Genomic DNA, 12,988 nt, shown 5'->3' on the forward strand with positions numbered 1-12,988 from the left:
AACACAATACAATATAGTAGAAGGAATTCATTATTTTCTCCCTTATTGTTTCTACACGTGAGAACCAGGTTACTATCATGTGACATATGGGTCAGATATATTCAAGTCTGGTACCCTGGGGGTGCTCAGTGGCTTGGTTAAGGCTGCCCCAACACACATGCCAAAGTGGGGATTCAGTCTGCATCTCACTGGTCCTAGAGCCAGAGCTTCCTGAACTACAGTGAGCTGCCCCCTCCATTCTCCATCCTCTGGTCATCTCTCAAACAAGAAGGCAGAGTGTGGCCTTCTTTGAGTCCATCTGGGAACATATACATTGAGTGACACAGAGTTTTGCCACCTTGTGCATGTGCCTATGTGATTGCCAAAGTGTCCCAAGTATCAGTTTGGGGACTATAAATAAATTTTATCCAATAAGCAGATGTGCCAATCCAGAATTGGAAAATAATGAGCATTGACTGTATTTGTAACTTTTGCATCATTTAAGGTTGGGACTAAATTCAGGGTGGCTCAGTTCCTAGACCAATGTCCTATACAGGCTTGAGTTTCCCCAAGTATTTGTTTCCATCACCTGCTAGTGGCAGTGCCTGTGGGTGGGCTCTGAGGACCATCCCGACCCCTACCACTAATGGTTACATGGGACACCCTATTTACATCTACCAATACCTGACAAAATGGATTATGGACTCTATTCTTGGAAAACCTTAAAGAGATCTGCTATGCACATAAATTATTATCTTTGCACTCTAAATTATACAGCTAGCTACAGATAAATGTAGGACAGTATTCTGAGAGAACTTTAGGAAGAATTCACATTTTATAATAATTGCACCCCAAGAAATTTTCTTGGAATTGTCTTCCAAAGTAAAGGATATTTTTAGTTGAAGAAAGTGGCTTTATCATGATATCTCAGATTTCTCATCAGTTTTCTTTTTAAATCCTCTTGGTGATTAAAATCTGTATGATGACAATTTTCCACTTGCTTAATTTTTTTCAAGCAAGCACAATCTAGTGGTTGTTACGCTTAGGATTCCCGATATAAAAAATTTAAAAAGTGCCTCCATACTGTTCTCCATAGTGGCTGTACCAGCTTACATTCCCACCAACATTCTACAACTGTCACACTAATATGGAAGAATATTAAAATCAGTCAGCAACTATTCAACATGGAATACTCAACACTCTGTTAGTTGGCTCCTGTAACAACCTATCACAAACTTGGTGACTTAAAATAACACCGGTTTATCTTAGAGTTCTGAGGTCTAAAGTGTACAGGCAAAGTTGCATTGCTCCTGGAGGCTCTCAGGGAGAATCCATTCCTTGCCATTTACAGCTTCTAGAGGCTGCCCACATTTGCTGATTCGTGGACCCTCCTTTACCTTCACATTGCTCTAACTTCTATTTCTGTCCCCACAACTCCTCTGACTCTGACCCTCTTTCTTCCCTCTTATGAGGACTTTATGATTATCTAGGGATCGTCTGGATAACCCAGAATAATCTCCCATCTCAAGGTCACATCTGCAAAATCTTTTTTTGCCATGTAAGGTAGCCTATTCCACTGATTCTGGGGATTACCATATGGGCATCTTTGGGGCTATTACTTCGCCTACCATAAAAGTAACCTGGGTACAAATGTTATAAGGAGTTCAAAGACAATTGAAGCGTGGTCTCTACCCTTAGACCTGTAACCTAGGCAGGAGCTGAAAAATACTAATGTAATCATACAACAAGGCAGACTGGCTTTCCAGTCCTATGGGAGTTCACAAAAAGAAGAGATCGGTCCACCAACAGATTGGAAAATCTCAGCTTGTGTAGGTAATACTTGCCTTTGTCCCTACTTTTCCTTCACCTAGAAGTGTCGTCATTCCCTCCTCTTGTACTTGGTTGACCCCTACTCATCCTTTAAAATTCCAGAGTCACTTCTTTTGGGACATGTCCTTTGATGCCCTGAGATGGTACTCATATCACATTAAAAAAATCATTTAATTGCATCTCTCACTAGAAAGAGTTCTTGTTTTCTAAGAAATTCTTCCAGTTTTTTTTTTCATTTTTGTATCCTCAATGCCTCATGATGATTTGCATTCCACAGACACTCAGCAAATATTTGATAAATGAATGAACATGGGCAGGAGGGCATGATGGCTGACTCACCATATAATCTTGGGCAGTGTGGATGTTTTGTAGAGTGTGAAGGTAAGCCATGTAGGGGAGCTGGGTAGAAAGGGCCTGTTCAAATAATTGATGGTGGGGGGTGGGGAAGAAGTTGGGAGGAAAACCTGGAGAGAAGTCAAGAGTCAAGCTCCACTTGGATGCCTGGAGGAGCAGAAAGATGGTTACAGCCATGATAGAAATAATACACAAAGGTGGGGAGGTGGAGGTTCGGTGTGGCATGATCATGACTTCTTTTTCAGCTCCAAGAACCTGAAGAACTGAAGGCAAGAGCAGGGTCCCCAGATAACCAGGAAATGATGATGTGGAATTTAGGAGAAAAATCATTGTAGTGTTTGGAATCAGTTTCCTGGCGGGTGACAGTGTGAGCCACAGGGGTGGCTTGAAGGGAAAGATTGTTGAAAGAAGAGAAAAGAACCAGATACAGACATGGTGAGTATATTCATGGTTTGGCTGAAGGGGTTTTTTTTTAAACCGAAGTATTGTTGATTTACAATACTGTCAATATTATACCAGTTTCTGCTGTACAGTAGAGTCACCCAGGCACACACACATAGACATTCTTTTTCTCACATTATCCTCCAGCATGTTCTATCCTAAGAGACTGGCTGTAGAACCCTTTTTAAAGAATCAAATCAACAACAGATGAAGGATGGAGCAACTTCTCCCAGGGGACCGATCCTTTGATTCTAGGAGAGCAAGTGATGGCTCCCTTCTGCGGGCTGCTAGGTGGCACAAAGCTGTGTATCTTACTTGCCGCTATTGCTATGTGGGATGGTATTTGATGTCCCCACTCTCTCAGATGATACACTGTGGTGGGGGCAGGGGCTTTATCTTTGCATCTTTATGTCTCCCAGGTGCTAGGTTCTGCTCTTCACACTTAGGATATTCCACAGAGAAACAGATGATTGAGATTCGGATGTGGTAGTATTTCTTAACATTTTATCCATTTTCCTCTAAGTTTTCCTGAGGTCTGGGAATGGAAAAAAAAAAAATGTGACAAAGGAGCTTAAAGATGCTGTGCACAGGCCAGAGGCTGAAAGCACACTTTGTGTTAATTCTCTGTCTTGTATGCAATGTGGAGCTGCAAGAAAATAGTTGGGACGCTGCTCCACTGAAACTTCCTGCTACCTGATACCGCTCAGGTTCAAATAAAGGACAGAAGTCTGCACTTAATTAAAACTAGAAACGTGGGCTTTCTGTCCCAAGATGAGATTTAATCCTAAAGTCACCTGCTTCGTGTTTATCAGTGTGACTGAATGTTCCCCCCGAGGGTAATCGGTACTTAGGTTACTGGAAATGTAGCTCTAGCAAAAGACCTACCAAGTTTACCTTAAACGTGGATCTCAAAACATATGTTAAATACAAACCTGTCTCAGAGATTTCAAAAGACTCAACAAAGGACTTTCACATAGTTGAATATGTAGATAATGAGAATTTGCTTTTCAGTATAGTCATACTAAAAGATCTTTAAAAAAGTCATCAGGATGTTTATATTTTCTAGTTAAGCACAGAAGAAATGACAATTGATTAACTTCAGTATCCTGTATCTACAGCATCTACTCTCAGATGTGTCTCAGATTTAGCACGGATTGACAACAAGGAAAATACTGTATGGAAAACTAAAGTGAATGTTGTGTTTCTACCACACCAAGGACATGCAAGCTCCTTTCCAGCCATCCATCTTTCCAAGTTCGTTCTGTGGCAAGGACCACCCAATTGGTCCATTAGCCTTTCTGGCTGATGCCCCCATCCTCAGTGTGGCCCTCAGTCTGCTTCTCAATCCTGGGAATGACAATAAAACTGAAAAATAAAATGAATGGATGAATCACACTATTCAGGAACTGGGATTAATTTTTCAAAGCAAGCCAATTTCTCAGCAAGACATGGGGGCAAAAAATTCAAAAGCTTTTCACAGCTGGTTGCTACTGTCATTTACTTGAAGTTTTAGCAATACACAGAGAAAAAGATTACCTCAGGCATCTTTCTGCCTGAGGGAGAGAGATGACAGTGTAAGAGGAACACATTTAGGCTTTGATTCGTCCAGTTGAAAGGGCACTCTAGCTCCATAGAATTTTCTCCAAATGCTTATTTTGTGTGCTGTACGCAATGTGTTACGTGTAAATCCCTCTAGGAAACAGGAGATTTCCACACACCTTCTAGGGAAGGGATCTTTTTCTACATGAAACAATATCATGCTCCATGGGTAGGTGTGTGGGATCAAATGCTAGAAAGGTTATTAAACCATATGGTGTTGCTGATTTGCAGCCTAAATGCTGATGAAGGCTTCTTAAAGAAACATGGCACCAGTATGAAGAACGAGCTTCAAGGAAAGATACGGAATTGATTCTAAAGAATCACAGCTCTATCTGCTCATCAACTCCCACTTAGCTCAGCACTAAGCTTGTTTAAATAGATATTGGGAAAGAAGCAATGTAGTATTCTTTCTATTTACCACTCATCCTTATACCTAGAATTGGGATGAGCTTGTTATGCATGATTAAAATTTAATATCAACTATCATTTATTTGGTCACGAATTGTACAAGGCATATTCCAGGAGATATCCAAGCACATGCAAAATTTCAGGTGGGGTAAAGCATTTCTTTTTATATTACACAATTGATCTACATACGTTAACTTATAATTCCATTGTCTCTGAACATGCACTTTTCTGAAATAAATTCTTTTTTATTTCTAAGACTTTTTTAAAGATAGATCTGATGGAAAATGTTTACCTTCTCTGTTTTTTAGAAAAACAGGCCTCACAGAGAAGCAGGCCAAGTTACTAAATGACTAATGTAGACAAAACCAATTCACCAAAAAAATCAATCTGTCACATGACCAACTTGCCAAATTTTTCCTAGTGTTAATTTCATTGCATCTCTTTAATCTCTTTCCCCATTGGCTTATCAGTTGGGTTTAGCTACTATCCACTTGACACGTTTCAAAATTCAGATGTCTAAAATTTCTGGAACTTTGGCTTCTGGTCTCCTCATGTGTTCTTACCCCACCTGTGTTCTCTCTCTCTTTTGTTTTTTCTTTTTCACCATCCCATGGCATATGGAGTTCCTCGGCCAGGGATGAGATCTGAGCTGAAGTTGTAACTCAAGTTGAAGCTGTGGCAGCATAGGATCTTTAATCCACTGTGCCCAGCCGGGGGTCAAACCTGCATCCCAGGGCTCCCAAGATGCCACCAATTCCATTGCACCACAGTGGGAGCTCCCACCTGTTCGCTTTTATCATCTACCCTTCTTATTTTTTTATTTTTTTATTTTTTTGTCCATGCCCCATCACATGTGGAAGTTCTTGGCTAAGGGAACACAAGGGAAGTTCCGAGACACAGAAGTGACAACGCTGGATCCTTAGGCCACCAGGGAACTCCCCATCTGCCCTTACTTATCCTTCAACTTCTGCTTATGGCTGTACCAACCTGTCCTGGACCTGGTTTTAAATATCTGATAAAAGTTTAACTTTAACTGAAAATTTGGTGAATTGGCCCTTACCAATTAGATTGGGGGAAACGGTTCTTAGCAAATTGATTTGGAATTCGCTAAAACTACCTAAGAACACCTAAGAATAAGAGTATCGGAGTTCCCGTCGTGGCGCAGTGGTTAACGAATCCGACTAGGAACCTTGAGGTTGCGGGTTCGGTCCCTGCCCTTGCTCAGTGGGTTAACGATCCGGCGTTGCCGTGAGCTGTGGTGTAGGTTGCAGACGCGGCTCGGATCCCGCGTTGCTGTGGCTCTGGCATAGGCCGGTGGCTACAGATCCGATTGGACCCCTGGCCTGGGAACTTCCATATATCGAGGGAGCGGCCCAAGAAATAGCAACAACAACAACAACAAAAAAGACAAAAAGACAAAAAAAAAAAGGGGTATCCCTTCTTGAGTGCTTTCTTAATGCCTGGCCCTTCATCAGTATTATCTCATTGAATTCTAACAGTAATTGAAAGGCTTTTCTAACACATAAGAAAACTGAGGCTTAACTGATTAAATTATTTTCCCAAGGTCACAGAGCTATTAAGGAGTAGAACTAGGATTTGAATCCAGCTTATAAGACTCCAAAGCTATTGTGCTTTATATTAAACTAAGCCACATTCTCAAACACAGTGTTTTCAATAAAGGTGATAATTACCTTAAAAAATGATTTTTGACCTATTTCTTTCTTTCTTTTCTTTTTCTTTTTTTCTTTCTTTTTTTTTTTTTTTTGGTTGTACCCTCAGCATGTGGAAGTTTCTGGGCCAGGGATTGAACCCACACCACAGCTGTAACCAGAGCCACAGCAGTGAAAATCCTGGATCCTTAACCCACTGAGACAGGGGGATCTCCTGACCTGTTTCTTGATGGTAAGCTCTGAAAAGCCTAAAGTTGGATAAAGGGGGTATACTTTATACAATTTCAAAGATTCAAAGTCTTAAATGAACACCCAGGTGAATAAGATAAGATGCTTATGAATTTCTGCAAAGGTCTCTGTGAAGGAAAGGAAGGTGTCAGACTGTGAGACCTGAATACTTTGCCTAACTGGAATGTGGGGTCTCTTAAAATGAGCTGGTCCCTGAAACTTTCTAAAAAGGTTCAAATGGAACAGAAAGCAGACTCTTAAAAAGTGATTTATGGATAGCATTTATCTCTTATATGAAGCGGGATCTTAAGTGTGTGTATTACACTGTCTTGAAAGTAAGGCTATAAAGAGATTAGGAGCACTCTATGCTTGCTACTCATGCTGAAAGAAAACTGCAGAACAGTTGCTGGGAGAGCTGAAAATTAGCCATCTTGGACTGGCCTCTATTCTCTGCCCCAGAGGCTATGCTAAAAATTTATGTTTATTGACATTGGAAATGTCAGCATGGAGCTAGTAGGAAAAGGAGAAAAAAAATATTTCAAGAAGGTGTCAGGAAGTTTGTTTCCACCTTGTCATCCCCACTGTCAGTATCTGTCACTTTCTGTGCTCATCTGGACCCAACATGAGGAAACACTAGCAAAATCACTTCTCTAAATGAGCTTCTTTGCCCTTCTGTTGAGTGTCCAAGCCCTTTTAGTTTCTCCAATAGCAGGCTGGGGCAAGTCACTCAATCTTTCATTCTTAATGTTTACCGAGTGCCTTCTTTGTGTAGAAGTGTACCAGGCATATTTCACTTCAATAGTCTCAGTAGACACTGCTTTGCAAATTTATAAGAATCTGAAATGTGCAGAACTATAAGTTATAGAGAATATGTCTATATGTGCCTGCTCTCCCCCTCTTCTACTGCCAAGATCCTACCAAATTACTAGAGACATTATCCCACAATGACTTTGGGGATTAAACTGTGAGTATCTAATAATATTAGCTGATAATCAATAACCAGATAACTTTACTAGCATCTACCTTCCCAAGGAATCTAATGTACACACCAGTGCCCTAGGGAATGTCATTTGTGAAAGGAAGATTCCGCAGGGGTGGGGAGGGAGCATGGCAGCCTGTCAACACCCTTGTTGGTCCTAGATGCAGCTCAGAGTGATCTTGCCCAGAGTTAATGGGCAATCTCCTGACAATTTCAGGTATTAGAGGACAATCATGTTAGAGATTCTTCAGCTCCTCATTTCCTCCCAATTGGTGACTGTTCAAAGCACAAATGTTCATCTTCAAAGCCTTGGGAAGCTTTTGGAAACTTACTTTTGTCCCCTAACTGTACTATGACATGATAGGCTCCTCCTTGGTAATAGCGATGCTTCTCCCATCCTCTCAGAAAAGGTGATACCCAGGATTTTGTAGATTACTGTCTACATATACAGCTTTGGACACCACAGCAAATGAAAGCAGGGAGAAATTTACATATGGAAACAGGAGAACTGTATTAGCAATGAAGAGGTTAGAAAGGCAGGTCTACAGGGCAACGCTGAAGGACAAACTACTGAGAAATGTCTTCTTTATATTCAAATTACATTTACCCATAATTTACACCTTTGTCCCTTACACAGTCAATTTCCCATGTTGCTAATATACTGAGTTACAACCATCTGTACTCTATTTCCAGCTATTATCACTTTTTAAAATGCCTACAGGCTGGGAAGCTCCCATTAGGAATAGAAAGGGGCTGTCTCCGCCAGTTGCTACTAAATTGAATGCCATCTTTGAGGTGCATAGGTTTACAAACATGCTGCAGACAGGAGCTACCAGGCAGGATCTCCCAGACCTGGCACTGTGTTAGAATCCTCCTGTGGAATGCCCAGGACAGGGGGCTGGTGGCTAGAATAGTCAGCCCCTGAGAACTTCTGTACATGGAGATGAGAAGAGGCTATCCTTCTGTCACTGTTAGCAATGCAATGACGCTATTTTACTTGATAGTGAAATATATCAATTAATATTCTGGTTAACTTTCCAGTTTCCAACTTCATGTTATTTGTAAAACACCAATATTCCACATAATTTTGAAAGAAGACCTTCTTCCTCTTTTTCTCTGGCTTTTCTCTTTTTGTTTTTTGTCCTTTTGATCAAAGAGGTTATGACATGATTAAATAATGCTCTTCAAACATGAAAAGGCTAATGCCTTTACTCTTTATCTTCATGCTAAGTCAGAATCAAAGGTAAAGAAGCTTATATTGAAGCACACCGATTTTAGGTTAAATTTTTATTTTCACATTGGGAGAATTAAGGGATGCTATGGAAACTTCTTTTCTTCCCATTTTTATTCATATGTGCCTCATAAATAAATACACACACACATACACACACACATAGTGAAAAAAGTCTTGTTAGCTCTATATGATAGAACGAGGTCAGGGAGGGGGCCATAATCATCAAAAACTGAAATACCACCCCCGGCCCCAACAGACCTAGAGCATCTTGTCACATTCACTGTGGGGGTGGGAACAGGGGACAAAATGACTGACCACTCGTTAAATGAAAGGGAAAATCTTAATTAAAGAATATCTTTACTCTTCATTTGTTTTTGGTTTGTTTCATGGTCCATGTTGCTCATATGCCGAGTTACAACCATCTGTACTCCATTTCCAGCTATTATCACTTAAATATATATATATATATGTACACAGGCATATCAAACAAAATCATTCCTATAGTCCTAGATTCATAATAAATACTGCCATGAGAAAAATGTAGAAACCTTGTCTGCCAGCTGATAACATTAAAATGACAGTACCTAAATGCCTATGATTGAGTTCTCAGTTTCCATTATGAAATTGTTAAGTAGATTTAACAATCTCCTCTTAAGGATATCTTTATCTTGGTATCATTGGGTATTTATACAGAATGTTAGCAGTGGAAATACACATGACATTTCATTTTAAGTATGCCAGGTGTGAATTTCAGGAAGTTAGAGATAAAGGGATAAGCAGAAGGGATCAATCAAGTCTAACTAGGGCCAGACACAAGGCTTGGAACTTTGAAATTTCAGTTAACATTCACAGCAACCCGATGAAGCCTAAGCAACAACTCCAAATTTATAAATGGGTAAAATGAGGCTCAGAGAGGTTAGGTGGCTCACCAAAGGTCACACAGCCAGCAAGTGTCTAAGACAGGACTCACACCTCTGTTTTCTGATATAAAGCCCATGACTGTCTCCATACACCATGCTGCCTCCTTTTTACAGACAAGATAATTGAACCCTAGTAAGATGAAGTGATTTGTACAGTTTTCCAGCACAATTAAAACCCAGGTTTTCTATTGCATGCAATCTACTACACTAACATATATAGAGGTTAATTTATATTATAAAATAATTTGGGGGCTGGATTCCCTTTAACATAAAGGTTACTAATGTATAACTTTAAAGGGCATATGAAATGTACAAATCTTGGTTTTCCAGCATTGATTAAGCTTTGGGTAAATAGTGGGACCAGGAGTTTTTGAACATGTACTGCATATTATAGTTGGGAAGTAAGAGCCACTCTGAAGGAAAAGCTACACATGTTATAATTTTTTCATGATTCTCAAGTCTGACATGAATGCCAATGGAACAATCTTTTAACTAAAATTCTGTTGAATGGAATTCAGTCATGAGTGAAATTCCTGGTGTTTATACTCTATGGGCAATAAATGCGAAATCATAACATGGTAAGGAAATCAATAGGGTGGCCTCAAATATCTTTCCCATTATTTTGGATTTTAAGTATGAACAGGAAAAAACCATGGTCTGTCATTCAGACCTACATTGTGGAGCTTAAATAGCAACCAATACACCCAGCCCCCGTCATAGTCCAAGATTCATCCTAATTGGTCTTAGCATCTCCCACTGGTTGGTACAGAGGAGACTGCTATAGTCCACCTTTATCAGCCAAGTCAGGTATATTTTTTCTATCTGTGAAGCACACTGCTTGCTTTAATTCACCTATTTTAAGAATAGTTTGTACACCTGTCAGGATAACTACAGGAAAACGTGGCTCCCAGACACAGATAAACTCTTGTTCTACATGCCCTAATCTCTGGTGATTTATTAATGCAAGAACCTAAAACCCTGAAAAGACAAATATAATTGATTTTCCTTGCTTTCAAGTAATTAGAAAACAGTAATCTTTAAATTATTGTTAAACCCCAAGTACATCACTAGGTAAGAAAAAAACCCATTCCACTAAGTTTAAGACTCAAAAATATTTTTAGTTATAATATTTGGGAGACAGCACAAAAACATAAGGAACTTGTTCAGAGAAATGGGGAATTGGTACAGGAAATTCAAGAAATTATCTTATATAATTGTTTTTGAATACCATACAGTGAAGCTAACATTTCCACAGACGTAAAAATATAAATTGTTTTTCTGGCTTTAAAACCCTCTTCTTAAATATCTATGCTCCTGTCACTGAGGTGATAACCACTATCAGTGACATCTCTGCTACCAGCATTTCCAAAGGGTTTTCACTGCCATTGCAATGAAGCTCTATATTTCAATGTATTATTGCAAAATTATATTAGCTGTGGATATTCTTAGACTGAAGGTAAAAAATGCTCTTGGTTCTCACGTCAAATCAAAATAGCTTCAAATTTCCAAATCTTTCATGATCAGATGTCACTGTATTTAGACATCATCCTACATAGTCGGTTCTTCATAAATATTGATTACATTAGAATCCATGAAGCAAATGGCTTCATGAGGGACATTTAAGAAAACTCTGATGAAAGGCACAGATGTGGTAAGTGGGCTTATGCATCATCCACATTATAGTTTGTGTCTGTGTCTGTATATGCGGCAAAGCAGTATGATCAGTGTTTGCTAAAGTTTGGTGCTTCAGATAATGCTAGCAGATACACAGAGGACCGAGTTTTATTTGCAAAGATAGGTATTCATTGTAAAAGTCAGGAGTTCCCATCTGACAAGTATCCATGGGAGGACCCAGGTTCAATCCCTGGCCTCGCTCAGAGGGTTAAGGATCCAGCAGTGCTGTGAGCTGTGGTGTAGGCCGGGGGCTACAGCTCCGATTTGACCCCTAGCCTTGGAACCTCCATAGGACCCTAAAAGGACCAAAAAAAAAAAAAAAGTCAAAGAGTCTATTAGCATATTAACACTTTTGTACTAATTCATGGATATCTTTGTTTAGGATGACTCTAAGTGAGCATCTTATAAATGAATTTGAGGAAAAGTGTTAGTAATTTACAGTACAGCTCATATACTGTTACAGTAAGACTGATGATGGTTAACGTTTGAGAAACAATCACCTATTGGAGGATTCAGTCTATTTTTGGCCAGTTGCACTAATTTTTGGAAGTTGACTACCCTCAAGTATACAAAGGCTATATGGTCATATTGTAATTTTTACCCCATTTCTAACAGTAGCTTTTTTCTATAAGTATGTAGCATTCTTCATTGATGAAATATGGAATATTGCTCAGATAGCAATAAACTTCTTGGATAATCATACTATCACCTCTATATCTGATGTTAAGATTTAGGAAGTTTATTCACATAAAAGTACTCCTGTCGCTTTAGGTGAGATAAGTTCCTTGGGGATACACTCATATAACCCTGGAGTGTTCCCCCACAGAAGTGGTCTCAACTGTAGTATTTATTTATTTATTTGTTTAATGTCTGCCATCCCTCCCATCCTTCCCCAAGACCCAAAGCTGCATTGAGGGCAGCAACTGTGCCTGTTTTAGCCAAAGCTAGGCCCCAGTGCTTAACACAATTCTTGATGCATAGCTGGGATTTCACACTTTTTTTTTTTTCAAATGCACTGGATTGTGAAGAACTGTTTGTGATTATCTTGAATGTGGTGAGGTAAAGTAGAGCAGTTTATCAGTCCGCATAAAGGTTATTTGTCTCTCTCTGAAAAGGGGAATCATTAGTCATCTTGATGTGATAGGAGTCAAATGTTATGTGTTCAGTTGTTGGCCAAGTCTGCAACTGTGTACATAGACAGTGGGAAAATAATTGGAAAATGGCCATAGGGATGATGAACAGAACCTCAGAATTCTTTGTCTTGAGAGCAACTTCTAGAGACACCTTCTCTCAACCTTTCCCTTTATTATAAAGATGAATGAATGGAGGAAGAGAAAGAAAAAGAGTAAGTGATTTCCTCAAGTTCATGTCACAAGACACTGGAGACAGCCAGAGCCTATCTGTGGTCTCAGTTTCCCATGGTGCTCTATCACTCTGCTCTGGGCTGCCTCTCGGCCGTGGTTTCCCTTGTTAATTGATCGGTCTCTGCTAACCTCTGCCTCTGGGGACAGGTGGCACCACTGGCTCAGCCTCAAAGTGCTGAGGCACAAGGTCATGGCCTCAGTGAAGGTCCCTCTTCACAAAATCCTACAGCACAACTGAGATAACTGGAAACCCACAATCAGAAACAGTGTCTGGTAATCTATTTTGCAAATAACCTGCATGGGCGGAG

At 39.8% G+C, this 12,988-nt stretch overlaps 1 protein-coding gene across 2 annotated transcripts in view; it reads right to left on the bottom strand.

Annotated features, from left to right (window-relative positions):
• Window positions 1-12,988, bottom strand: part of CHST9 (carbohydrate sulfotransferase 9) — a 262,670-nt gene that overhangs the window by 181,663 nt on the left and 68,019 nt on the right. The window lies entirely within an intron of this gene.

This window comes from Phacochoerus africanus, chromosome 8, assembly GCF_016906955.1.
Source record: "Phacochoerus africanus isolate WHEZ1 chromosome 8, ROS_Pafr_v1, whole genome shotgun sequence".
Taxonomy (NCBI): Eukaryota; Metazoa; Chordata; class Mammalia; order Artiodactyla; family Suidae; genus Phacochoerus; species Phacochoerus africanus.